Source organism: Stegodyphus dumicola, chromosome X2 (assembly GCF_044657685.1).
Source record: "Stegodyphus dumicola isolate Sdum_Otavi_A_Nest chromosome X2, ASM4465768v1".
NCBI lineage: Eukaryota > Metazoa > Arthropoda > Arachnida > Araneae > Eresidae > Stegodyphus > Stegodyphus dumicola.
Window position 1 is genome coordinate 12,560,626 of NC_140781.1, and position 26,863 is coordinate 12,587,488.

A 26,863-nucleotide genomic window follows, 5' to 3' on the forward strand; every position below is an offset into this window, starting at 1 on the left:
TATGCTTCCAATTACACCACGAAGGGATGCGGAAAGGACGGAGAAAATACCTTATAACTTATTCACAAAGAAACAACCCAGCCCTTTTTACTAACTCATGCAAATGAGCATTACCCTAATAAAAGAAATATGACTGGTTACGTAAACAAGTATTTAAAAAATAATTAATTCATAGCAAAATTTTAATTTCAGGAAGTTATTGCTTAGTTCAGAGTTTATCAATAACCTGAAAGAGCAAGGCGATAAAATGAATGCATAGATATCCGAATTCTCCTAATCCTGATCAAAAGATTATTAGTGCATCCTTTTGCGGTTCCGAAGGAAAAAAATAATCAAAATTAGCAAGAACATACTAATCTTCGAATCTACCATCATTAAAAGGCGAAAGCGTTTAAAAAACCTATTTCTGGATCACTTTTTTTTTTGCGGGAGGGGGGGGGGTCGAAGCACAGTAAGTGATTCTTTTAATGGAAGCACGTGTTCGGCATAGCTATCCCAGCTGCTTCCTATTGGATTTGGGGGGGGGGGATAAGAAACCGATAAATCGTTCCTCCTCCTCGCTCCTCCCATCCTACGTAATTAAATGATAATAATAAACCCCGGGTCGCACCTGACATGCAATTATTGTTCGATGTCGTCCACACGTGACAACTATGTTTGGGTTAGGATTTTTTTTATTGTTATTATCGCTGTTGACTTCATTGCCGTATTTTTCTCCAGGGAGGGAGGGAACTATTTTGTTCGGGAGATTCTTAGAGCACTGTAGTTGCGCTATTAACTTGATAAATGCCGATTTTAATGCGTTTTGATTACGCATAAGCTGCCTTTCTTTACTTTGGTGACAAAGACCGGGAATAAAAAAGATTTTAAAAGCACATTTTGGAGCCTGCTGGGCAATGCTTTAAATTTATTAATAAAGATCATTTAGTTTTATAGGATACAGCGTAATATTTTTATTTCTTTACAGTAAGGAAAAATAAAACATTTGAAATTATTTTTTAATTGTTTATCTATCCAATTATTTGTTCGCATTATGGTTATTAATTTGTTATGAGCAAAGTATACAGACATAATACGCATAAATTTTCAGCAGTTAAAATGGGGAATTATTCAGCGTCCTACATTTAGCGAGGAAAAACAGCACTTTGTTCTGCAGGGAAAAAAGATTCAAAAAAAAAAAAAAATGATACATTCAGATAATGATCGCAACAATAACAAACTAATAAAAGTGTAAATATTTTGAACCAAAAAGTATATTAATTTTAAAATGTAAATATTTTGAACCAAAAAATATATTAATTTCAAAACGTTATATTTAGTGGATTTTGGATTTCCCTTCACCCTGAAGGACTTTTAATTCTTTTAAGCAAGTTCTTTATGCTACATTGAGCTGGAGGCGCAAAATAGCATTTAAACGGAAAATTATAATATGGCACTAACTGAAATCAGAAACTTTTTAATTAGAACGAATGGACTTCAAACTCTTTTACGCTAAACTGATTTATTTAAAATTTCAAACAAACGGTATATTTTGAGGTATATAAGTATATTTTGAGGTCGTAGTCAGAAACGTATCTTCAAGATTCCTTTTCGAGAACTGGATTTCATAGCTGGAAAACTGATGTTATAGCTCCTACTAAATACTTGCTATAATATTTTATTTGAAATTTTATTTTTTCTAATTTATAATTGTATGAATCCCTTGAATTCGTCTTTACTGTTTCCCTAGTGATAGTTCGGACGGTGTAGCGGTCAGGGAAGCCGACTGAGATACCGACGGGCACGGCTTCAAATCCCGAAGAAGGCATGGTTGTAATAGCCATCACTTCTGGTCTTAAGAGTGGCCAATGTCGAATAGTCAGTTGCCCATCATTAGAGTGGGGGGGGGGAGTTTCAGTTCAGTTTTCGTTTAATAAACACAAGTTAAGTAATATGTATAACTTAATTTTAAATGGCACTCAAAAGGTAAGTACTATTTGATGCATTATTTAAGTAACCCCCAAATTTTATTACGATAGAAATGCATATAATTTTGTGGTCTGAAATTAACTTAAGATAAACACGCCACCTAATTGCTGCAACACAGAGTTTTCTGTGAAACAACTTGTTAACTTGTTGAACTTGTTGAAGAGTTATGGCTCGTTAACAATTATAAAGATGAAAATAAATTAAATTAAAATAGAGATAAAATTAATTAAGCCATTCCTATTGGTATAGGAGTGAAATTACAACGTCCACTGAAACTATGACTTAACACATAAAAGTATTACAAAGATTAGTCTACTTGCCCTGGAACTAAATTTCAAATATTTGCAAAGCCAAGTTCTAATTCAAAGTTAAACACTTGATCTATATACACTACTTCAAAATTCTTGAATCACTTCCTGAATCACACTTAGCACAGCTACCTAAGAATATCAGTCAGTCCAAAAAAATAAAAAAATAAATGAAAAGAAAAAAGGGAGAAGCTATAGTCCATGTATACCGTATTTACTCGCGTAACAGTCGCCCTCACTTTATAGTCGCAACCCCGTTTTGAAGCAGAAAAATTCGTCAAAAGTGTACAATATTGTGCAGTAGATTTCCCCGCATAATAGCAGTTCCTAGACCTTTCACAATGAAAAATTGGCAAAAAAGTGCGACTATTACGCGAGTAAATACGGTATATCTAACCTTCTTGCCAACCATTCGACGAAATTCAACTTGCATTTTTCACGTCTCAAAAGCGCGCATAGGGTACACATCAGATCAGATTGTTCTAACTTACATATTTTGACATAAAATCGGACTTTTTCTGAAATGGTTTTTCTTCGATATCTCGATTTTACTCCCCAAAGTATGCCAAAGTGTCGAGTTTTGTAAATTCGCAGCAGGAGGGTTTTTTTTTTTTTTTTTTTTTAATCAACATTCAAAATTTTAATCCCCAGTGTTAATTGATATGGGCATATATTGAATAATATCGCTTTTTAAATTAAACTGACTTGAATTCTTCTTTCATAATTAGAAATTAATTTCAATCCAAATAAAATTCGTATATATTTTTTTATGTTTAATTTTAAAAATCTGTAATTTTAAATAGTTTTTATAAATTTTCCGAGAAAATTTTCATTTATAAACTATAAAGATTTTACCATCATTTTGAAGTAGATTCATTTCTAGGTATACGTGCAAATAATTAGAGATTTTTGTTCAAGATTTCCGAAGATAGTATACTCGATAGTATACTTTTAAATGCAAGAACAGTAATTATATACGAAATAAATATATGACACATCATTAAAATCAAAAAGATAATTAAATACATGCAAAAGTTTTCTACATTTAAATGCAAGAACAATAATTATATACGAACTAAATATACAAAATATCATTAAATGTAAAAAGACAAAATGCAATATTAAACTTAAGAGTGAATATTAAGAAAAATCGATGAATTAAATATGTTAAATATAAAAATAATGTCTTAAATGAAAAATATTTTTAAAAAAGTTAAATGTATCAAAAATTAAATGAAATTTCAAATGGCATAATGCTCATAAGAATAGCTTTTAGGGCTACTAAGAAGATAACGTTTATCCTCATAAGGTGACAAAATCCCTTTCTTAGCTTCGATGGTGTACAATTTATGGTTTTCACTAGCAGTGCAAAATTTCATTTCCCTTATTTAATTGAAGAGGCATTCTTTGAAATTCACACGCTTAATAAGACTTCCTCATTATTGTTCCACTCATGCCATGCCATCTTTTCACCAGAGAGGGTAATGAATGAATGCATTTCTCAGTCCGACGAACTCAGAAACCGATGTCCCATCAGGTCGTCTTTGAAGCAACTGATTATTCATTTTTTCTTCTTCCTGTATAGAGGGTATGTTGTTTTGGATACACCGACGGATCGTGTACGTCTAAATGCAGGCTCATATCTCGATCAATGTCTTCTGTACTGGTGAATCAGCATCCATGAAAAGTAACTGGACTGTAAGCCTGCAGTTACCCTTCGTTACTATCGTTATGAAATTCTTACACTTGAAGCTGGCTCAATTCCAAGATTGAAAATCCAACATAAATGGGTAGATTCAAAGTAATGATATTTTTCACACGTTGAACACGTACTAAATGCTCATCAAATACTTTAAATTCATTGAAGAGTGGGGCCGTCAGCAACATTTTACAAGATTTACAATATCATCAGGAGCTGCATATTTTTCATAATGACTGCGTTCCCGAGGCGTTAACGACCGAAAAATTAATCCCCCCTTCAATTCAATCTCCTTACTGCAAAAGTAAGAACGAAGACACCCAAGGAAAATTACCTAACTCGTTTCCAATTTCTTTTTTAAAGAAAGCAATTACTCGATTAATTTCAGAAATCTGAGATTTTATTTGGAAAAATATTAAAACTGACAAAGTAAGTATGACATAAAGTATGAAAAGGTTTGCAGCTGCCCTGGTTATCAAAAGAAATTGAGTTTAATACTGAAGAGAGAGAAACTGTTAATACTACATTTGAAGAGAATTTTTTTAAAGTGGTTATAAGGTATTTCTCCCGCCTTCTTAGCGAATTAGTTCTGTTTTCGCGATTCCTCTTTCCGCGTTTTACAAAATTCTTCCTTTCAAAATTCGAAATCGGAGATTACAGTCCCCCTCCCACAGCTCACACTGTGTAGCTCACACCTACACATTGTCATGATAAGTCATTAAGAAGAGCTGGACAGTTTCTCTGTGAATAAGTTAATCTTCATCTTGACATTGTGTTTTACTTTAGGCTTCTCTCGAAATCTTTTAGTTTCGTTCCATCTGTAATTCTGTTACAATATTAACTGTTATTTTCACATCTTACCTTAATCAATCTTTTAAAATATCCACCGTCACAATAAACCAAAGTCCCTTGATAGTTGCCTTAATGAAGTTGACTCTCATTGAATTCAGTTACAATTGTTAAACCAGTGTTTCCGAAGTTTATAATATTGCAACCATAGGAATAAATTTAATTTAATTGCCAACCGCGTTTAGAGATGGAATTGCAAGTTACTCACAAAGTACAGTTTCCTATTCATCTAGCTTCTTTTTAAAACAGCATTGTAAAGTGAATATATTAAGTAAGTTGATAATAATTAGCAATTTCATTATATACATATATACATGTATATATAAAACTGAATTATTTAAAATATACTCTATAACTGCTAATATTTACTGTCAATAATTAATTACAAGTACATATACATAACTAGTTGTTTTAAATTATTATGACAAATACGTACAAACACTGCTGAATTGTGCGCCATACCTCTGGAACTTTTGAATTATATATTATCTGAAACTAAAAAATTTACCTTTGACGATTGATAAATTTATCAACGATTTCTATTTATGTAATTGGATATTCCGATGAATGCGATCGTTCAGTCGAGGTTCAGATGTTATCAAGATTTGTCAGAAGTTGGGATGATATTCGAGGTGAATTTTCTATTAATCCACCTTTCTTTTCGTAACGAATATTTATTCTGAATGATTTTATTATAACTCACCTTTATGCAGAATTTCGGAAGAATATTATTTTTACTTTAGGAAATTTAAGCTTTTAGTTCTTGACAAAATCCTCACAGAGTTTGAACACCTCTCTCTCTCTCTCTCCTTTTAAATACAGTATTAGCTTCATTCCTGCAAAGATCCGAGATCGTAAATATTTTTCGATTACTTCTTTTAAAAATTATTTTTTTAAATCTAAAATTTTTTGCTTTCCTACACTTCGGGCCGATGCCCAATAGGCCCCACACTATGTAACCCCTTTGGGAAAGGGGAATGAAAACTGACGATTTCGCGGAAACAAGAACGTTTTTGACAGTCGCGAAAACAGGAAGACACCCTTCTTAGCATGCCTTCGTGGTGTAGGGGTCAGCACACTCGGCGTGTATTCGAGAGTTCCGTAGCTCGAGCCCCGGCGAGGGCATTGCTCATTTTTCATCTCTCCTGCTTCAAAAAAATACTAATGCCCTTACAGCGGCGCCCGAGCTAAAAAAGGTGGTGGATGATGATTCTCCACCATCAGAATTTGGCGACTGGGTCCCTTAATCCCTAGTTGCCCTTTAAAAGGGGGTATATAAGGTATTCTGCCGCCTTCTTAGCATGCCTTCGTGGTGTAGTGGTCAACACGCTCGGCGCTTATTCGAGAGGTCCGTGGTTTGACTCCCGGCGAGGGCATTGCTCATTTTTCATGTCTCCTCCTTCGAAATAACCCAGTGTCTCTACATGGTGAATAATTCTGTGTACATGAAAGCGTCCGAAATAAGGTTGGTGTACAAACTGTCAACTTGGAATAGCCCCATTTATGTTGGGTTCTCCAGCTTGGAAGTGACCAATCTTCACCACATGTATCAATTTATAACGATCATATGAAGCGTACCTAGGGTGCAGAGCCCTACGTTTCATGGATATTGATTCGCTAATGTATTCTGTACGAACAAAAGACATTTATCGAGATATGTATGATACGTCGAAGTATCCCCTCTGCAGCGCGAAGAATAAGAAAAGAATTGGTTGCTTCAAAGGTGACTTGATTTTAACACCTGTTTATGAGTTCGCCCGACTGAAGGTGAAAATGTGTCCTTTGCTTACTCCCTGTGGTGAAAAGAAAACAGAGATCAAAAGCGACTCGAATGAGAGGAAATACAGCAAAAGGCGTGGGTTGAAAAGTACTGAGGCAACATTAGCCATCTGAATTCCAAAGATTGACTTATCATTCGGGAAACGCAATGTACCTTTGCAAGTGAAAATTATAAATTGAACCGTTGAAGCCAAAAAAGTCACTTTGGTCCCCTATGATGATAAGCGATATCTTCTTAGTTGCGTTAATAGTTATGCTTACGGCCATTATGGTTCTTAAAATTTATTTAATTTTTTCATATATTTAATTTTTTAGTCGTCTATCTACGTATGAGATTTTATTTTTGCATTCAACGTATTTTCTTCATTGATTTTCCTTAAATTTTACTCTTAAGTTTAATGTGGCTTTTTGTTCTTCTATAGTTTGCGTATTATTAATATTATTATTGTTATTATTATTTTGCATTTAAGAGTAATAAACTTCTCTGTGTATATATATATGTAAGATAAAATTATATGAATCAGAATTATAATATAACTATAAACATTAATTCTTCCTCTCTATTCTAAAATCGTAATAACTTCTGTGCATTGCGTCATTTCTAGATCACTCTATGGCCCGCGCAGCTCTGATGACGTAATAACTGATGACTTTTTCTCTTCGCCGTGCTTCCATCCTTCATAACTACGCACTTCAGCTTTTGCTCTCTACTGTGCTAAGATGTAATTTCGCTGGCTTGCTTTCTATCTCAACAATATCAAAAATGTAAATCTTCTATGGAAAGGCACGACTAGAGTGCCAAGTGATTGTGGCCACAAATATCAGTTGCCAATAAAAATGGGATTAAAACTGCCTCGACTGCCAAATTCTTCAGATATTACCAAGTTAGCATTACTAGCATACTACGCAATCAAAATCTTCTTCAATATGAATCTAATCACGCATCGACAGTGATCCGTCCTTTCCTTGTGCTTTTATTATGACATATATATGTAAGATATAACAAAATATGATAGCTGTTTCAAAAACAATAATTGACGATTTCAAAATTTACATTCTAAATTTGATGATCTGCCCCTAAACTCATCTTTTCTCACAGGTTCCAGATTTTTCTATCTTACGTAACGTTTTAATGCAGATACCTCTTGTCCAATCAAATAAGTTGTAAACCAAACGTTTAGAGGAAGAAGAGTGGGAGTCGAAAAAGTGAACTGAAACTTTTCCGACTCTCACACTTCTTCCTCTGAAGTTCTATGATACTCTTCACTTTTCAGCATAAGCTCTCCTGCCGGCAAGACGCTTTTCATGTATGCTGCTGCTTACTTTCTTAGATGACGTCGTACTTCAAATTGGAACTTACTGTATTCAAATATAATTAGGAAACATCTTATCTGCAAAATGAATTTGGTTTGACATACGTAAAGAAAAATAAAGATTGTGATTTTTTAAGATACGTTGTGCTAAATTGCGTCATCATGCTTTCCACTCTGCCACCTTCAAGCCACTACAGTCTTCTCGGTCATCTACGCAGTATCGTAAGCTGTTAAAGTTCCAGTGCCTTCATCTACGCATTTAAAAATTATTACATATATATGTATGTAATGATTTTAAAATGCGTATATATATTATATACATATATATGTATGTAATGATTTTAAAATGCGTATATATATTATATACATATATATAAATTATATTTTTGCATTTAAGGATACTTTTCATATTTAGTTTGCACACAGTTATTCTTCTTGCATTAAAGTCTGGTGAACGTTTTCATATATTTAATTATGCTTTTCAGTTTAATGATATCTTCTGTATTTAATTTTTATACTCGTATAATTATTTTTATTAATTTTTCAATATTTTCTCTGAATATTTACTTTACAAATTTAACGTTCCTTCTTTCTAATTTTCATTTTCCTTAGGCGCTATAGATATTTTAATATAGTGCTACGTTTTCGGCCTTTAGAAAAATGTTACAGAAAGCTCACTTAAAACTATATATATATTTTCCTACTCCAAATTTCCAGAATTGCCGAGGTGCAGTTAATTGCACCAGACAGTAGTGGGGACAATCCTAAACGAATAAAATTAATTTTTACATATTCGTTTTATGACCTGTAAGTTACCGGACATTATGGATGGCGTTCGAGAGCAATGATTCATAGTACTACCCTATGACATCTTTTTGTTACAGACTCAAATCCCCCAAACAGGTAAACATTTATTTATCAACTAAATTAACAATTAAAAACGTTCCACCTTATCAGTTAGCTGGCTCAGACTGCGCGTTTCACCTACGGGTTTGCGCAGCACACCGCCTCTTGGCCGTGAACTGGCACTTTCGTGCTACTGTGGAAAGATATGCAAATGTTGTTTTTAACCTTTCGATGGTCATCCTCGGCTCGCATTCTAGTTACACACCGCAATGGGCGTACAAGAACACAGCTCGGATTGGAAACTTATGGCTGACAGATATCGGGCCATAGATATAGTTTTTCGCCGTTAAGTTAATATTATCAAAACAGTCATGGGTACACGTCATTATTTTAAGCGACGTCTACTGAGCATAAATCTATGACAGTATTTACCCAAATCACCTATTTGAAATTTCACAATAAACTTTTATGGTATGTGCCTACATACGAAGCACTTTTTTTTAAATACGTAAAATTTTAATTAAACACACATGTTTTTGAGTAAGATGGGATATAAAAGTATGAATTTAAATGGGATTTTATAGAACGTTTCATTAATTTTTTTAAATATAGGCAATATTTAGTAAAATTTTAGTGAAAATTTTCATTTACGCCAGATCTCCTATAATAGATTCTAATGAATATACTTTTAATATAATAATCTTTACACAGTATATAAATAACATACTTACCTGTGTTCCGTAGCAAAAGATTTGCTGTACTTATAAAATTTTTTGAAATATTCAAAACTTGGTACAAAAACTCAAAATTAAAACAAAAAAAAAAAAATCCTCTTTTCTTCAAAATACTGTCCATAAAATCAATCAATAAATACAAAGAGGTCAGATTTTGCTACGGAACACAGCTAAAGATGAATAAAACATTTTGGCAAAATTTCATTTCAATTTTCTAAATACATTTTGAGAAAATAATGTAATTGCAATCAAAAGTAACGAAAAACACAATTTCTCAGAAAATGCATTTAAAGATTTTAATACAGCACAAAAAGTTTTGTAACCACTTTAGACCTTAAAACTCGCCGTATTTGTATGTTAGGCCCTCTTTTACTTCATTCTTAACTAATTTTGACTTTATTTTAGCATTTTTCTGGATAACTTTGTTGCTTGTAGAGATTAGCGTTTCGATTTCTGAATTCGCTCTTTGTCTATTCCCATCTATCCTTCAAGCATAATGGGATTAATTTCTATTTCTATATACCTGAAAATAGGTAAAAGTCCTAAATATCTGAAATTAAATAATAATACAGCAATATGCGCACCTAAAAGCAATGTTTTCAGTTGGACAAAAGTTTCTTTAGGTAAAATAGTCCTTAAAAGGTTATTAAAACCCTCATTATTGTTTCGAGTCTTCCCATGTAGGCATTTTATCAGCAAAGTGTCACACAGTGAAAGATGTGTTGCTTTTACAGCTTTTATATTGTTTAATAATTAGAAAATAGTTGTTTAAACTTATTGTTTATATTTTTACGACCATTTAAATGCCAATTTACGGCATCAAAAAATTCACTTCCGGTTTATTTTTTATACTATAACTTTGGTTCTAGTTATCGTATAAACAAAAATAAAGCATTTTTGGAAGCCTAAATTTATGTCCTATAAAATAAATAAATAAAAAAAATTTCAAACATTTTCACCAAGACGATGAATTTAGGGTAGGCAATAACAATAAGTTTCTGAGTTCTGTAAAAGTGATTCTCGTCGCAACACCATTATCAAACATGAAACAGTATACTAATCGAAACAAATATAGTAAGAATGACATAACGAAACATTTCCGTTTGAAGAGAAAAATGAAACTAAAATGAAAAGAATAAAACGTAATTATCTCGACTCCAAACGTGCCCATGTTAATATAAGTCTTTCTTCCTCCTTCCACTACAAAAACACTCATTTCTTTCATTCTAAGAGGCACTTATGACGTGTCGTCTTAATCCCCGTTCTTTTCAATTGTAATATGTCATGCTATATATCACAGCTTCAGCGATATCAGATCTCTCATTTGCATGTTTTCTTTCAGTGAAGGATCAGTAGAAGAAAAACTACGCTTAAGAGGGAGGGGAAAGGAAAGATTCCATAATAGGCGAGTAATGTATGGCATTAGAAACGCCGGTTTAGTGCCATTTCCGCCCAGATCGAAAAGATACCTTTAAAATGTCAAAAATTTCCTAAATATAACATATTTTATAGCTCAGTAACTGGTTTATGAGCGTAAAATTTTCTGTAGTTATATATTCTTAAAAACGTATTTGCTACTTTATTTTATAGACCAAATATTAAAATATTTTAAATAAAATACCGTTTTCGTCGTTTACATATTATCAGCATCATTAAGCAAATCAGTACTTTCAGCTGATTTTTCCCCAAAACAGAAAAATAATGTACAGTTTAAATCATCTTTAAAAGTAATAGAATTATATTTTCTCATCCTTTTTTGGTACTCTTTGGTTTCGAAGGCCGTATAAAATCGCCAAACTATTGTTGATGCCAATGCTGCCAAAAATAATTGCGGCAAGAAAGGAAGTATAATAGTAAATAACTATTTAAGATTGATGTTTTAATTTAGATGAAAGGTTAATTTAATATAATACTTTTTTATTATTATAATTTATATGAAAAACGCTAAACATGACTGAATGGAAGTATAAGAGTAAATAACTATTTCGGATCATTATTATAATTTATATAAAAACTGCTAAACATAACTGAATGGATGCTTGCATCGCTATTTCGCTACCGACTTATCGCTAAAGCATAATTTCATCTCGTTGGTTGTTCAAACGTAATTTTCTATAATGAATGATGCCTTTTCTTTGAAAATATTCTCGATAAAGTGCAAAATCGCTCACTTATTTGTTTGCCGCTTTTTACAAGGGTAAAAACAATTGGATCTTTGTCAATTTTCTTCTACTTTTTAAGTGAAAATAGGTCGATGTGTACATAAATAAAGTCAAGGGTGTGCGCAGTGCCATTTTTGTGCAATTCTAGGATTTTTTTTTTTTTTTTTTTTTTTTTTTTTTTTAAGTGAAAATAGATCGTGTGCACATGGATACCGAGTATGTGCAATTCTTAAAAACGCGTCAAGCAGTGGGTGATTCTGTACTTTACCCAAAATTCTATTGCCGACTTTTCGTCATGGGCAATTCCCAAATTGTTAAATCCATAGGATATCAAAAAAGGGTTTAAAATCAGAAAAGGGTTTAAAAATTAAACTAGTATTTTAATGGCGTCTTAAGAAATATAGAACTATATGAATTTACGCAATCTGAAATCAGCGCGTACGCTAGATTTGGCGCGCTGTTAAATGGGCGCGTTTGCAAGATTTGGCGCTTTTGCGCATACATTTTCGCTGCAATTTTTTTACGGCCCTCGAAAGCGAATAGTACCTTTGTTTTTATTTTCATAACTCCAAAACCGATTATTTTTTAACATAGTTAAAGGATAATTTTTGAAAAATTTTTTTAAGTTTTTAGTAGTTGTTTTAATGGAAAGAGAGGACTCGAAAATTTTATCTTAATTCTAAAATTTTTAGGTCAGACGCATAGTAATTGGCTATTTTATACAGATATAGTGTTCACACAATTATTCAAAATTTCTTGAAGTTATAATCAACTGGTTCAGAGAAGAAATCATTTGTACAAGAAAAAAAGTCCCATTTACGTTGCTAATAATAAGCTAAATATTTTACCATGTGTAATACATTTTGCATAAAATTGAATAAAGAAGCATTTATGTGCATAATTTAGGGGATTTAATATGAATTAATTTAGTCCATGCAGTGTTATGCATCAATCTTCATAGATAATGATTGTTGCTATTTTTATTATAATCTTGTTCATAGTAATGAATGTAGTACCTATAACATCCTGCTTCGTAAACAAAACTCAAATTTTCATCTCTGCATACCACTTCACCAGGGTTTAAACTACTGAAATGTTGTTATGGTAGAACATTTTTATCTACTCCTGTTGTAGTATGTTTCTGTGGCAGATTTCTGCAGAAGGACTCAAAGTTCCTTAACGCTTATCATGCTCAGATTTCGTTTATGTTTTATTCTCGAGACACAGAAATTTTATTTGCTTCTGCAAGACAAAATAAATTCATTTTCATTCTTTTTGACTTGCTTACACATTAAATTTTAAATAGTTTTTTGATGAGGTGAATGTGATTATTATAATTTTGTTCCTCTTTTTATCCTAGCAGGGCTATGTGTTGATTCGCTACCTAGATTGCCTACCAGTGGTTAATTCATAAAATTGCTGACACTTTCAACTTGAGATTTGGGGTCAGTTTCTGAGTATCAGTACAAGTTTTCATGATTTCTTTACGCGTAATGGGATAATGTGAATGTGAGCGAGTTTCTCTTAAGAAGGTTTGCTTGTTTTACTATAATCGTAGAGCCAAGTTATTGCTGTTTGATTGTAGATAATAAATGTTAAAAGGCTTTTTAATGCTTCCTATAGTTTGCTTTTTTTCTGGTATTTAATTTCATGTGCTCAATTCTCAGTTGTTTAAATTTAATTATGAATTATATTCGCATATAATAATAACAGCGAATGCTTTTTTTTTATTTTAGGTTCTGTGAAAGAAAATGGCGAAAATGCAGTGTGTCAATCAAGAGATCTTACATGAGTCATTTTTACATGCTTAAAAATAAATTATTTTGCAGCAATGTAAAAGAAAATGTGATGAATTGAATATATAAAAACTATTTCGAATTCCGAAAAGATTGCTTTCCTTGCGTTGTAGAGACATTAGGTTAATTGAAGCAAGGAGATTGAAAAATGAGCAACGCCTTCACCGGGAATCGAACACGGTCCTCTAGAATACGCGCCCAGCGTGCAGATCACCACACCACGAAGGCATGCTAGGAACGTGAATAGGAGGAGAAATACCTTATAACGTTTATTCACAATATACTGCCTCAAATTTCAAAATGTGTTTATTTTTCAGTTAAAATAAAAAAGTTTACAAAAAACGTTGTTGTATTAATAGTTACTAGAGAATTTAGCATTGTTATAAGTACTTGTTGTAACAGATAAAGTTAAATTACTTTTTATAAAATGTTCCTGCAGGTGAAATCGCAAAGATTAGTGGTTAAATATTTGCTTTATTCCACATTAAGTAATTTTATCTGATAAGTTAACAATATTCATATACTAAAGGTAGAGGGAAATTTAAATTTTCTTTGGAAATACAAAACATTTTAGACATTTTAAAAAATTGGTATACATAGAAAATTCTCAAATTAAACTATGTATAAAACTGAGAAGTGCTATGTATGATATATTTCTTAAGTGTAAATATTTACACGATTTGTTGACTATAATGAACTCAATTTTTTATATAGAGCCAAAGATTAAGGTAGCATTATGTTTCTCTCATTATGATATAAGTTCACATGATTTGCTTTCTCTTTTGAGACCAACTGAAAAGTGAACTAAACATTGTCACAGGCATTGAGAGTTGGACTTTTCAAATATGCGGAAGATATGCAACTTTCACACCTTAGTTAGTATCGCACAAAACGTTTCGCTATTTTCTCCTGGTCCATCTCTATTTTTAATCTCTACTGATAAACTATATTATACTTTAAAAGAACTCTTATTAGGTGACTATTGAAATATAAAAATTTTCAGATTTTTTCTTCATGTACGAGCAGTATAAGTGCCAAATAAAGTAGAATTTTAAAAGAGCTTATTGAGTTGTCTTTCTAACAATGTAGAGGATTCACATAAAAACTTAACTTTTATAACAAATATTAAATATATAAAGAAGCCTGCAGTATTTTTGTATATCAAAAGTACTTATCCATCCATATTTATTTATTCTGTGGCTAAAAATCGATTTAGTTTAAATAATAAAAACTTCTTTAGAATTTCCCTTCAAAATCTCACCAAAACATTTCAAATTCTTTACATATATTAGAGAAAGATGATTCATTAAATCCGTAAATATTATTGAATGGTCAATTTTATGTAATTCTGAATACAAATTAACAAAAATTGGAAACTGATTTTGCAGAATAATTTAATTATGAATGTATTGAAGAATTTAATTTTGGGCTGCTGGATGTTTAAAAACAAACAAAAAGATTTTTAATAGTTTGAAAACAGAAGCAAAATTTTCTCTTGTAATATTTCGTGCTGCTGATTTATTACAAGTCTTTTGCTTTTGGATATATTTACAAATTATTAAATAAATTGAAATTAAAATAAAAGTTATATAAATCTTTTCAACATTTCTTACTGTCCCATAGTAACCATAAGAGTAGGACCTGAGAGTATCCACGGAATATATGCAAGTCTTAGGCCATCACAACACTTTACACACTTTCAGTGGATTCTAAGGAACATACCTGAGGATATACTTTGGTGTGACATTAAACACTCGCGAGGATGCGTTTAGGAAGTTAAAAGGATATCCTGAGGATATCATAACTACGATTTCAGATCCTGACAACATCCCATATGCTGTCGATGATGCATAGATAGGATGTCCTAACGATATATTGGGATGTGACCTTAAGCACTCGGAATAACATGTTTAGGAGGGAAGTGGAATGTCTTGAGAATGCAATCAGTAGGCCTTAATAGCATCTGTACGTTGTCGATGGACTTGAATATTCTCTCTCTAAATTCGAAAGATTCGTATTTGATTCCTAAGGAGTGACATCCGACCAACCTCTAGTGGCAAAATAGCACCAACCTCGACGGAGCTACTTTCACTTTTTAGTGAAAAGTGGACCCTTCTCACCCGAAAAAGGGGTGGCCTTTTTTCTTTCGCTCTTCTCGAGAATGAACGATATTCGGATGAAACCACACATACTAAAAGGAGTTACGATAGTTTTGTTTACTCCTTGAAAGGGTGACTTTCATGGTTATTTTACATAGGATGAAACTAGTATATCGTTAACTGCGAAAGTTGGTATTTTCTATATTTGTTTACTGGCTGGATGGTTTTACACTACTTTTTAACATGTAATTATGGGATTTCCTATAATTTGGCATACTTTAGATTTGCTGTGTACTTACGAAAACTGTTATTGGTGATGAAGATGATTTTGAACCAAAGTAGCACTGTCTTAGGATAATCATATATTCATTATTTAGATTGTAGAGACATTAGGTTATTTCGAAGCAAAAAAGATGAAAAATGAGCAATGCCCTCGCCGGGACTCGAACCACGGACCTCTCGAATACAAGTCGAGCGTGCTGACCGCTACACCATGAAGGCATGCTAAGATGGCGGGAGAAGTACCTTATAAGATATATAGTTTTTCTTTCCAAATCTAATAAAGCATATTAAAACGACATCCACATTAAAGTATATGAAATTCAGTCTCCTTTTAATATTTAACACTTTGAAGTACTACTTACACTATCAAAATGCTTCTTGTATGAAATTACTTTGAGTATACAGCAAACAATTTATTTTACAGAAATAGGATTTGAGGCTTTTATCTATGCGTAGTTAGTAATAAAATTAAGAAAATCATGCGAAAACTGGAAAATGACAGCAAGATATTGATACTGAAAACTTTGTTTTTGGATAAAAAATAAGCTAACTTATCTTTCAGTTACTCAAACTTTGGAATTAATTTTGTAAATATACATATTCATAAATTCATTTATAATATACACAAGAGCCATCAAATATAAAGCCACTGGTTATTAAACGTGTATTGAAAGGTCCGCGGTTCGACTTTCGGTGAGGGCGTTGCTAATTTTTCATTTCTCCTGCTTAAAAAAAAAAAAAAAAAAAAATTATAATGTCTCTACAACTTATTGAATGAAAAGTAGCTCCGTTAAAAATCATTTCATAAATTCTCAAAATTCCATTACCTTTTAGCAAAATTTATTTTGAAACGTCAAAAACGCTCAGTTTCATATAAGCAATTTTAAAAATTACTTTAGATGAATCTTTGTATTGGGTAGATATATCATCCTCCCACATATTTCAATTATTACAACAATTTGCCTTATGCATGTGAAACAAATTGTCTGTTACTATCATAATATGCAGTACTATTTAGTGAAAAAATTTTTATAATATACATGCAACATGTTGAACAAAAGTTAGATACTTAATAAACAGGTATCAACATTAAATAATCTTAAAAATCATAGTTACGTACGTCTTTACTTCTCATCTAAATTTTCGGTACAGGTTATTTGTTTAAAGTTCCAGATTATTCTCATGTTCCTGTGGTTAATTTCATAATTAACTGGTTATGAAATTATTTGCAGAAAGATGAGAATAATCTGAAACTTCATACAAAAAACCAATAAACTCGTAACAAAAAATACAACAGATCTAACATGCACGCGTTCGCCGTATTGGACGAAAGCCTGGACACCAAAGACAGCGTTCTTTCGCAAAACAGATTCTTCCAAAGCTATGGAATGAAACTCTGTTACTCAAATTATGGTTAGCAAATTTCAAAATTTGGAGGATTGATTGGCGAATTTTTTTTCATTCGAAAATGGGCAAGAAATGTGATTACTCTTCTAAGACGTTATATTCTCCCTCGAAAGAATGAAGCGTGTAACGCTATAATGGAGCACAGAGTAATGACATTTGAACGAATTGAGAATTTTTGGAGCAGTAAGGGAAAATGGAGTGTGGGGAATACGATACAATTTTTTGAACTACAAAAATTTAGAGAACCAAATGTAATAAAAGTTATTAAAACTTCCCAACTAAAATGGCTAGGCCATATAAACAGATACGCAGATGAGAACCTAGTGAAGAACCTAACTTTCCAAAAACCAGAAAGAGAGGCCACGGACGTGGTGGCTAGAGAGTGTGGGAAAGTGATTAAAGAACGTTGGTGTCAAAACGTGGAAGACTGTGGCGTTGGATAGGTCAAGATGATGGAAACTGACTAAGAAAACCTTGGCCAAAAATCGGCTGCATCCTGATAACATATCGTACACTGTCAGTGGGACCTAGTTAGGATGCCCTGAGGATATACTGCGACGTGCCATTAGGCACTCGGGAGTATTTGTTTAGGAGATTAAGTATATAATCTGGGATATCCTGAGAATCTGCGCTTCTCCTGTGAGCAACATCCTCAGGATATCCCAAGGATGTTTTGGGGCTATGTGGGTATATTCATGGCATTATAATATAACGTAACAAGCCAAAATGTTTTAAAGCATCCGCTAAGGAATTTTCTAAATTCAAAAGTATTTTGTGTGCTTTGCCGTATTCGTAACCTATCGCCGTAAGCTAACGACTTAACCGAATTTTAGAGGAGGCATTTCAGGCAGCATTTTTTTCGGGAGTATCTCATGGTCAGTTTCGTTTAACAAAAGTAGAGATAGCTCCATTTTTTATCCGTTTATCCGAGTATCCGTTTTGACTTACATCATTTTTGAACATATTATCTATGAAATAAACTTCAAAATTTCGATTTTAAGCTTTTTATTTTAATCTAAATTCTATAAAGGAAATAAAAATGAAGCTTATTTTGTTAAATTCTTTTACTGTTACAATAATAATAAAGAGTGTATTAACTAGACTGCGTGATGTATTTTTATAACACATTTCAAGCACATTCTGATAACAATTAATGACATGGGAGCATTAAGAAATGTTTCCTATTGTTACAATAATAAAAATGTTAAATTTTTGACTTTAATTAAAACTAATGTCCCTTGTGGCTAAGGCTGGCGCTAGGCATTTTACCGCCTAGTGCAGTCTTTGGAAATCCAAAATTCTGCTGTCCAGAGCCTTACTAAAATCTAAACATTTTTCTACCCTAAATTTTATTGCCCAAAACCACTCCTCCATTTTTTAAAATTTGCCGTCTTCTAAGCTTTTTGCCACCTCTAAATTCTCTCGCACCGGTTCCGTCGGCTCTGGCTTAATGTACTTTGTGCTTGCTATAATTTTTCATAATGTACCTTGTGCAAGAAATTTGATAATTATTAAATGCAAACATGAGTTTCCTGAGTAAAAAAACTTTGTTTACATTAATGGAAGAATAATTAACATAAATCTAAATCTTTGTGAAGACATAACTCTCAAATTCATATTCAACGATAAACATCCATAATGATTTTCTCTGCAGACAACTCGATTTGCATGACCATTAAAGTCTTATTCATAAAGACCATTATCATAAATCAGAAACAACTGTGGGTTTTGAAGTACGATCTTAAAAATGATTTTCATCACAACTGAAGCGTTTTGGAAAAAACAATCGCTAAACGATGCCCTCATTTTAATAATTGCTACTTGTTCCCCCAAGTTCCTAAGCTATCTTCAGATCGAAACATTAAGCCATTAAGACGGTAGATTTATTCACCTGATATACAGTGACTATGGCTGAGCACCTGAAAGTCATGAGGCTTCAAATAAAAACATTTAAAATTGATTATATATGGAATTTTCGAATGCATCTCATTCTCTTTGATGGCCATTCAACTGAGATAACTTTACGTAGTTGTTTTACAAATAAAAACAAAGTAAAATCAAAGTAAAGGCAATAAAAACAAAGTAAAATCAAATTCAATTAATCTGATATATGAGGAAAAGTTCTGGAAAACTACCGAACTTGTAAGGAATCCTCAAATACTGATTGCATACAATGCGAGTATAAGGGAATTTTCTTCAAATCATTTAATTTCACAGTTAAACGTGCTTCTTTTAATTAAAAGGATATAAAACACAGATTCTTGACAGAACGAAAACTGGAGCGTGATTTTTCATTGCCTATTAGAATCGTGTCTAAAACAACGTGAAATCTGCTTGCCCTCCTTTGTATAGTTTTCAGCAAAAATGCTGACGTAGGAATTTGAAATTTACCATCCACAGTGTGAGCGCGCGGATTGAACACGATCTTAATGACATTACTGCTTTTTTGTGTTATTAAAATTTCAAGCTTAGTTTAATTTATCTACTGAAAGAAACTAAATTTTTTATCAGATTAAACTACATAAATACAGATGTATAATTTAAAGTACTTCCCTGTTAATTATAATACGAGTTATTCTGCTTTCCTGTGTTTTTAACTACCTTTAGATAAACTGTGCTTTTGCATCAACCGTGGATATCGTTCCCTATGTTATCCCTATGTCCCTATGATTTCCCTATGTTATCGTGGTGAATCTGCAGTTGATTATATTTACATCTTTCCCTTTTAGTGTGCCAGTCCTAAAAAGTAATCAGAAGGAGAGCCAGGCTGTGTTTGCCGCCAGACCGTAAACTGTAGCTGCCTTCTAATAAAGAAAATCCAAGAATGAAATTCATATTCATCCTTTGTTTTTATTAAGTTTCCACCGGAATTAATTATACTAGAATTGCTTTGATGAATAATTTTCGAGGGGTTAACCGTGTGTAACGTTTTAAAATAATCCGGTAATCGGCTGCCCTTACAAGAAGGCCGATCAATTCCGCAATACTTCATCTTGTAAAAGTGGAAATGCAGCTCATGAAATTTCAAGAAAGCATTAAGGCCTTAATTAAGGCAAGTGAACCATGTTTTGTCCAGATCAAAGCTGTAATTACTGTCACGTCGGATTCCTCCCCCAATCATTTGCTATTCCAAGCTCGTGCAGCAATGCATCTTTTATCCTTTCTTACGATAGTGTCTGGAGCCGAAATTCTAACCACCTCCGCTTGATTGAGATGTCGATCGCCAACACCTACAATGTAGAAAATGAATCGACCTTCCCCTAACCTCTCAAAGAAGACTGCATTTTACCCGTGTTTCTGAAACTTTCTCACATATTCAAAAGGAATTTAATTTATTTGTTTTTGAACAATAGGTGGATTTTAAGCATGGAACTTGAACGGAATATTAATGCTTTTACTGGAATAATAAAAAAGAAGATAATGAAATTTTTGTAGTGCGAAAGATTTATTCTTCCATAAAATTTACGTTTTTTTTCCTTTTAATAACTAATTTTATAAATAACATCCTTTATTTATCATCTTCAATTCTAGTTTGCTTCAGATGTAGATACGAGAGTTACTACGTATGCGATGTATTGCCTTTTCTGTGGGAAATTAACATAGTTTTGAATTTTATGAAGTGAACCATTTATAATCGGTATTCCGCTATTCAACATGACGAAAATAATAATTCAGTTGCAATTAAAAAACTCGTAAAATTAATAATTTCATACGACAAGGACATTTCACTGATCAGGAAGATTATGACATGTTATAAGGTACTTCTCCCGCCTTCTTAGTGAGCCTTCGTGGTGTAGTGGTCAGCACGCTCAGCGCGTTTGAGGGGTCCGCGGTTCGATTCCCGTTGGCATTGCATGTTTTTCATCTCTCTGGCCTCAAAATAACCTAATAACTCTACAATGTTATCAGTTAGCTTTCATTGTTGTTGTTGTTATTGTCTTGTCCATGAATTTCATCGAAGAATGGTTGCCAGAGCGTCAAAGAGGTTGGACTTCTACTTCCACCCCAAATTTTAGGAAGAGCGCCGCGGATGGGGCTCTGAGGGTCACCTACTCCTCTCCCCTTCCACCAAACCCCACGAGAGGACATTCGGCTCATCATATATTTAGAGAGCCCCACATGCCGCAAAGACACTATACATTTACATATCCATGCCTTCTCTGGGATTCGAACTCGGGCCCTTCGGTACCGCAGTATTAACTATCATGATAACGTATATGTATGGGTGTAGATATCAATATGAGTGAGAGTATGTATACTTTTATTTGTTTCGGAATATGTATGTAAGTGTGTACTATATATCTGTATATGAGTTTGTATTTATATGTATACACATATATTTTGATTGTACTCTTCTTCAAGTGCCTTGTATGCACATGTATATATTTCTTTGCACATTGTTGTACTCTTCTTCAAGTGCCTTGTATGCATATATATATATATTTCTTTGTACATTGTTGTACTCTTCTTCAAGTGCCTTGTATGCACATGTATATATTTCTTTGTACATTGTTGTACCCTTCTTCAAGTGCCTTGTATGCATATGTATATCTCTTTTTTGCATTTTATAAATGTCGTCTGCTCAGCCGGGGCTGTCCAGGGCTGCGGCCTGGTAGCTAGTGGTTGACTCCCGCCGAGTTGGTAACCAATTCTGCATGGATATATCTATACCTGGGTCGGAAGCCAACTCAGCGGTTTACCTCCCCTAACCACTGTTCAGTCTGGTCGGCACATGCATCATTTTACCAGCAAAATACGCAGTGAAACTTGAGCAGTTATGTAAAATCTCACGTCGAAGTGCATTCTTTTTCTTAGTATATATTTATTAGTATTACTTATTATATTATACAGGAATATTTATAGGCTGTATACATGCGGATCAAAAGGGTTTAATTGAGTTTAAAGCCAAAAAAAAAAGCAAATTCTATATGAGGGACAGGAACATGCTTTAGAACACTTAGTCGTTTTTTATTGCTTTTTATCATTTTATTTAATTTTTATAATACATTTATTTCAATTTTTTATTTATATGCTTAAAATTAACTGAAATAATTTTTAAATATTTAATTTATCTCCTCTTTAATGTATACAATTTTAATTACTCATAATTATTTGTCTGTTATTATAGTTATTTATATTCTTGGCGTAACTTTGGATGAACTTCTAAAAAGTCAAGCCCTGAGCAAACACCATATAACGGCTTAGATTAAAATACTAATTTCATCAAAGAATATAAATGCTTTAATAAATACACACACTAAGCTTCTAGTCTTATTTCTTCAACTCATTTTCAATATTAATTCATTCAGGAGTCAATTCAAAAGAAAGAATTACGGAATAGAACTCTATAAAAATACGAATCAGAGAAACGTTTTCCTCTGTTAATGGAAAGATGCAAAAAGAAAAGAGGTAAAAACATAACTTTAAAAAAAAGTCATCGCTCAAAAGCAGGATTAAAATTAATCTTAAATGCTTTACTTCAAGTTCGCATGTGTTACTGCAGTACTGAAATTAAGAAATAACTACATGTTTTTACCTATAAGGAAAGAGCCGAAAAGTCCTTACGCATCAGAAGCAGGCAAAGTCTCAGAGCCCAGTCAGATTATTAAACATCAGCAAATCCATTTCAGATTTCAAGTCTCCATGGCGACAAGTGTCCCGAAAGAAAAACAACAAAAGCGCGGAAGAGACAGAGTACTAAATGCATTTCATCCGCATCGCGAGAGTGTTATCGGGAATTGAATCTGTTGGAGTAAAGCGTTAAAAATGACATTTGCTTGCTGCGAAAAAGTAAATTTTGCTGCTCGGGAAAACGAAGCTAGCATTGAAGATACGATATGCTGAACAATGTACTACACATAGAATAAAGAAATCTCTGTTGTATTTAATATCTAAAAGCCATTTTCTTATGAAAAATTTAGAAATTGCAGTAATCCGTAAAGTTGTTTTTTCTTCAATATTCAGTAATCAATTACGAGGTTTGTCTTAATAATGCGACTTGCGTTGTAATAAAGAGTAGTTTTATTTTTGAAATATAATTTTAAACATCTCCACGAGTGGCCGAGTAGTTAGGACCGCTGAATACTGATAGTTAGGCTCAGGTTCGAACTCAGACGAACGGGCTAGCTGCATGGTTTATTTTCATGATTTTCGCCATGTGTAAACATGAACACGAGTCAGTTTTCCTCATAAAGTCCTCCAGCAACGCGTCCCTTCCCTTAGCCAGATAGCCCCCGAGTGCTTTGCCATATTCAAATAACCTAATGTAACCATAATTTGAAGTCTCGCCATCAGTTGCTTCAAGTATTAAAATTCGCGTTGCGTTGCTTCAAGAATTAAATAAAAATTAATATTTACAATTAATTAATAATTATTAAAATATTATTTATATAATAAACTTTTAATTACAAATATTTAAGATTAACAATATCAATAATTTTATCTTAAATTACACAATAACTTCAGAAAAAATTCAGAATACGCGTAAATTGTCAAAGTAAAAACAAAAGATAAAATAATTGCTTTTTTGTGAGATACTCCCTAGCGATGCTATTTTTAGAATTAAAAGTGAATATGCATAACAGGAGAAAATACAAATACATCGACAACAAGTTGTGTTAATACTATACATCAAACTTTAGGAAACGATGAATATGTATATATTTGCAGTTTTTATTAGCATTTTGTATTGAAGGTCATATCTGAAATAATGATTTATGGTACGATCATCCGACGATAGTCCTCACATTAATTGTGTATGAAAAACTAAATTACTATTTTTTATGCAAGAAACCTTGGTAAGTTTGCAGCGTGTAGCTCTCACTGGGTTGCCTCTGCTAGATATCATAAGACATCATCTAGATCACGAGACTTAACATCTACATCAACTCAGTTGTTGTTCAAGATTTGTAATAAAATGAATATTTATTAATTACTGTTATCTTACAAAATATAAAGAAATAAAATTTAGAAAACTTATCCATCACTCCTTGAATATCTTAAAAAAAATTTCAAAGACCGCTTTTCACCCACGCTGTTCAATCTAAATCTGGCCCACCAGTGGCCGAGCGGTAAAGTCGCTGAACACTGGTAGTTCGGTCCGAGGTTCGAATCCCGCGAACGGGCTGGCTACATGGGCGTTTTCGTGGTTTTCCCCATGTGTAACGTGTATACGAGCCAGTTTCCTTTAGAAAGTCCTCCACGAAGGCATCCCTCCCCTTAGGCAGATAGCCCTCGAGGCTTTGCCATAACCATACACACGCACACACAATCTAAATCTGTCAAAAGCTCAAAACAATCTCATCATATGCTACACTAGAACTAGCAAAGTCTCAACCATATTTTGTTATTTCTGGTCTTAATCTCTAGCCGAAGGACTGAACTGTCAAATTAAACTTTAACTAAAATATCTGGTCTCGGGCATAGAAAAACAGCGTACTAACTCCACTCTCTCTTCAACTAACTGAGCAAGAGCGAAATCATAAATACCCTATATCAAAACATGAGAGTTGAGATTAAACAGTAGGAATGATAGGCAAGAGATAGTTTAAACATAACTATGGCTAGAATCCAATAATTTGCTAGGATGGATGCTAGAATCTAGGTGTGTTAAATGTACGAGACTGCACAGAACTATCAATTGTCCCACTGAAAAGCTGGAACTGGTTAGGTGTTGCAATTATGGCTTCAGCGGCCATACTGCAAAATACCGAAGATGCTCTAAATTTCAAAAACTTTCGATTTCCAACCCTATTCCCAAGCCTAGCTTGAACTCTACGGATAATGTTAATTCCGGAGTAAAATTGACTCCTATTAACGACAACGTCTCATATGCTGATACGGTAAAAGGTAAAAAACGTGTTCCTATGCATTCGAGTGATGATAACGCTAATCAGTCCACCTTTTTTTTTTTTTTTTTTTTTTTTTTTTTTAAATTTAAGTGATTTTTCGCAAGCACTGAAAAATATTTTTGGACTCGTAAGGGAACTGGGTAGTATATTCGAGGGCATCTTATAGTAAAATATAGTTAGTGAAAAAACAAGCCGCATCCCAGCGTTTTAAATCTACAGGTAACGCTTTGGATAAACTCTTTATTATTTTTCTATGTTAGAAAACTTGCTTAATGCTGATAAATAAACACATGTAGTTAATATTCTTAATCAATAGTTATTATGAACTTAATGTGTAAGTACTTGATATTGTTATTTGGTCCCCCTTTGACACCATATCTGTTCGTCCTTCCTTGTTTCTGTCATCAGCATTTATTTACCATATATTATGTATTGCAGTGAATATTTTTAATGAACTTTTCTTTCATGAACTCTGAACTTTATGGACTTATCACTTGGTAAATTTTTTTGTGCAGCATTTCATATCATGGTTACACTTATTTTGTGGAATTTGCTTCGAAGTTTTTAATGTTTCGACGAAGGGTAGAGGTCTCGAACTCTGGCGTCAAACGCCATTCCACCGGAAGAAGCAGGATAATTTTGAAAGTTCACATTAAAATATATGGCAAAGAGATATTTAAATGAAAAAATGACACAAAAGAATTATTCTTGAAAAATACATGTGATCTCAGGTATAAACGAAATTTGGCATTTTTTGTTTTATTTATTAAACACAAGTTTATTTAGGCGTACTAGAGCTAGTATAAAATAAACATTAAAATATCTTAATTATAGGTAATGTAAAGAACACAACGAATGCATTAGATAAAATGAATAAAGTACACATCAAACACTGATTAAAGTTCGAACTTACCTCAAGACAACCTTCAGGCTTTTTTTCTTCTTCCTGTGGCTTCATTCAATACTCCGCTGAAACATTTTTGACTTTCCCGATCTTCCTGAATAGTTCGGGCACCTTCTTCTCTCTGCGTTGTTCTATGCCATGTGATCATAACGGACAAAATCAAAGCAAAGCTTTTCGGGGAATTTCTGTACAGTTGGCAATTTCTCCCGATTCTGTATTCGTAACAGATACTTCCTTCGTAACTGTTCGCATTTTTCTGTAACTAAACAAGACTTCTGTCTGTAAACTTCGAGTTTTTTTTTTTAATACTGTAAAACCTGTACAAATTACAAATATACAGTTTGTATAATTTCAGTATTTCCTCCGCCCTGCGTGCTATCCTGTCAAGTACATTGTACATTTTCTTTCTTTCTAAAAGAATGTGCACGGTTAAGGGAAAACGTCACTGCCTCTGTTTACGAATTACGTGCTTTTCTTCACTCCAATCAAAAATATCTTATTGTAGAGAATCGTGCGGGTTCCCCCCCTCCCCCACTCAAGTAAATTTTTTCCCAAGGAAACACTTTAAAAGTTATTCGATACAGGAATAAAAATAAAATGAAAATGTTTATTTTTTTAAAAGAGGGTTAAGAGTATTGTATATTTTAATACTTGTTAGATATGTAACTTGTATGTCAATTCGCTCTACATTCCTGAACATGGAACTAAAGTAACAAGAATATTTATATTTATAAGCCATTCATCAATCAGAAAATGCGAAATACCCGTGAGTTTACTTGAAACATTTCTTCCAAGTAAAATAACTATTTTACTGCTTTTAGAGTAATACAACTATTTAGTTGTAGGTCTTAGTAAACCTAGTTACCG

General features: G+C 32.9%; 1 protein-coding gene and 1 non-coding gene across 4 annotated transcripts in view; both read right to left on the minus strand.

Moving 5' to 3' along the window:
• LOC118184382 (homeobox protein DBX1-like) overlaps positions 1–26,863 on the minus strand; it is a 144,862-nt gene that overhangs the window by 90,746 nt on the left and 27,253 nt on the right. The window lies entirely within an intron of this gene.
• TRNAT-UGU (transfer RNA threonine (anticodon UGU)) lies at positions 15,982–16,054 on the minus strand. The gene has a single exon. It is a non-coding gene; the product is annotated as a tRNA-Thr (tRNA).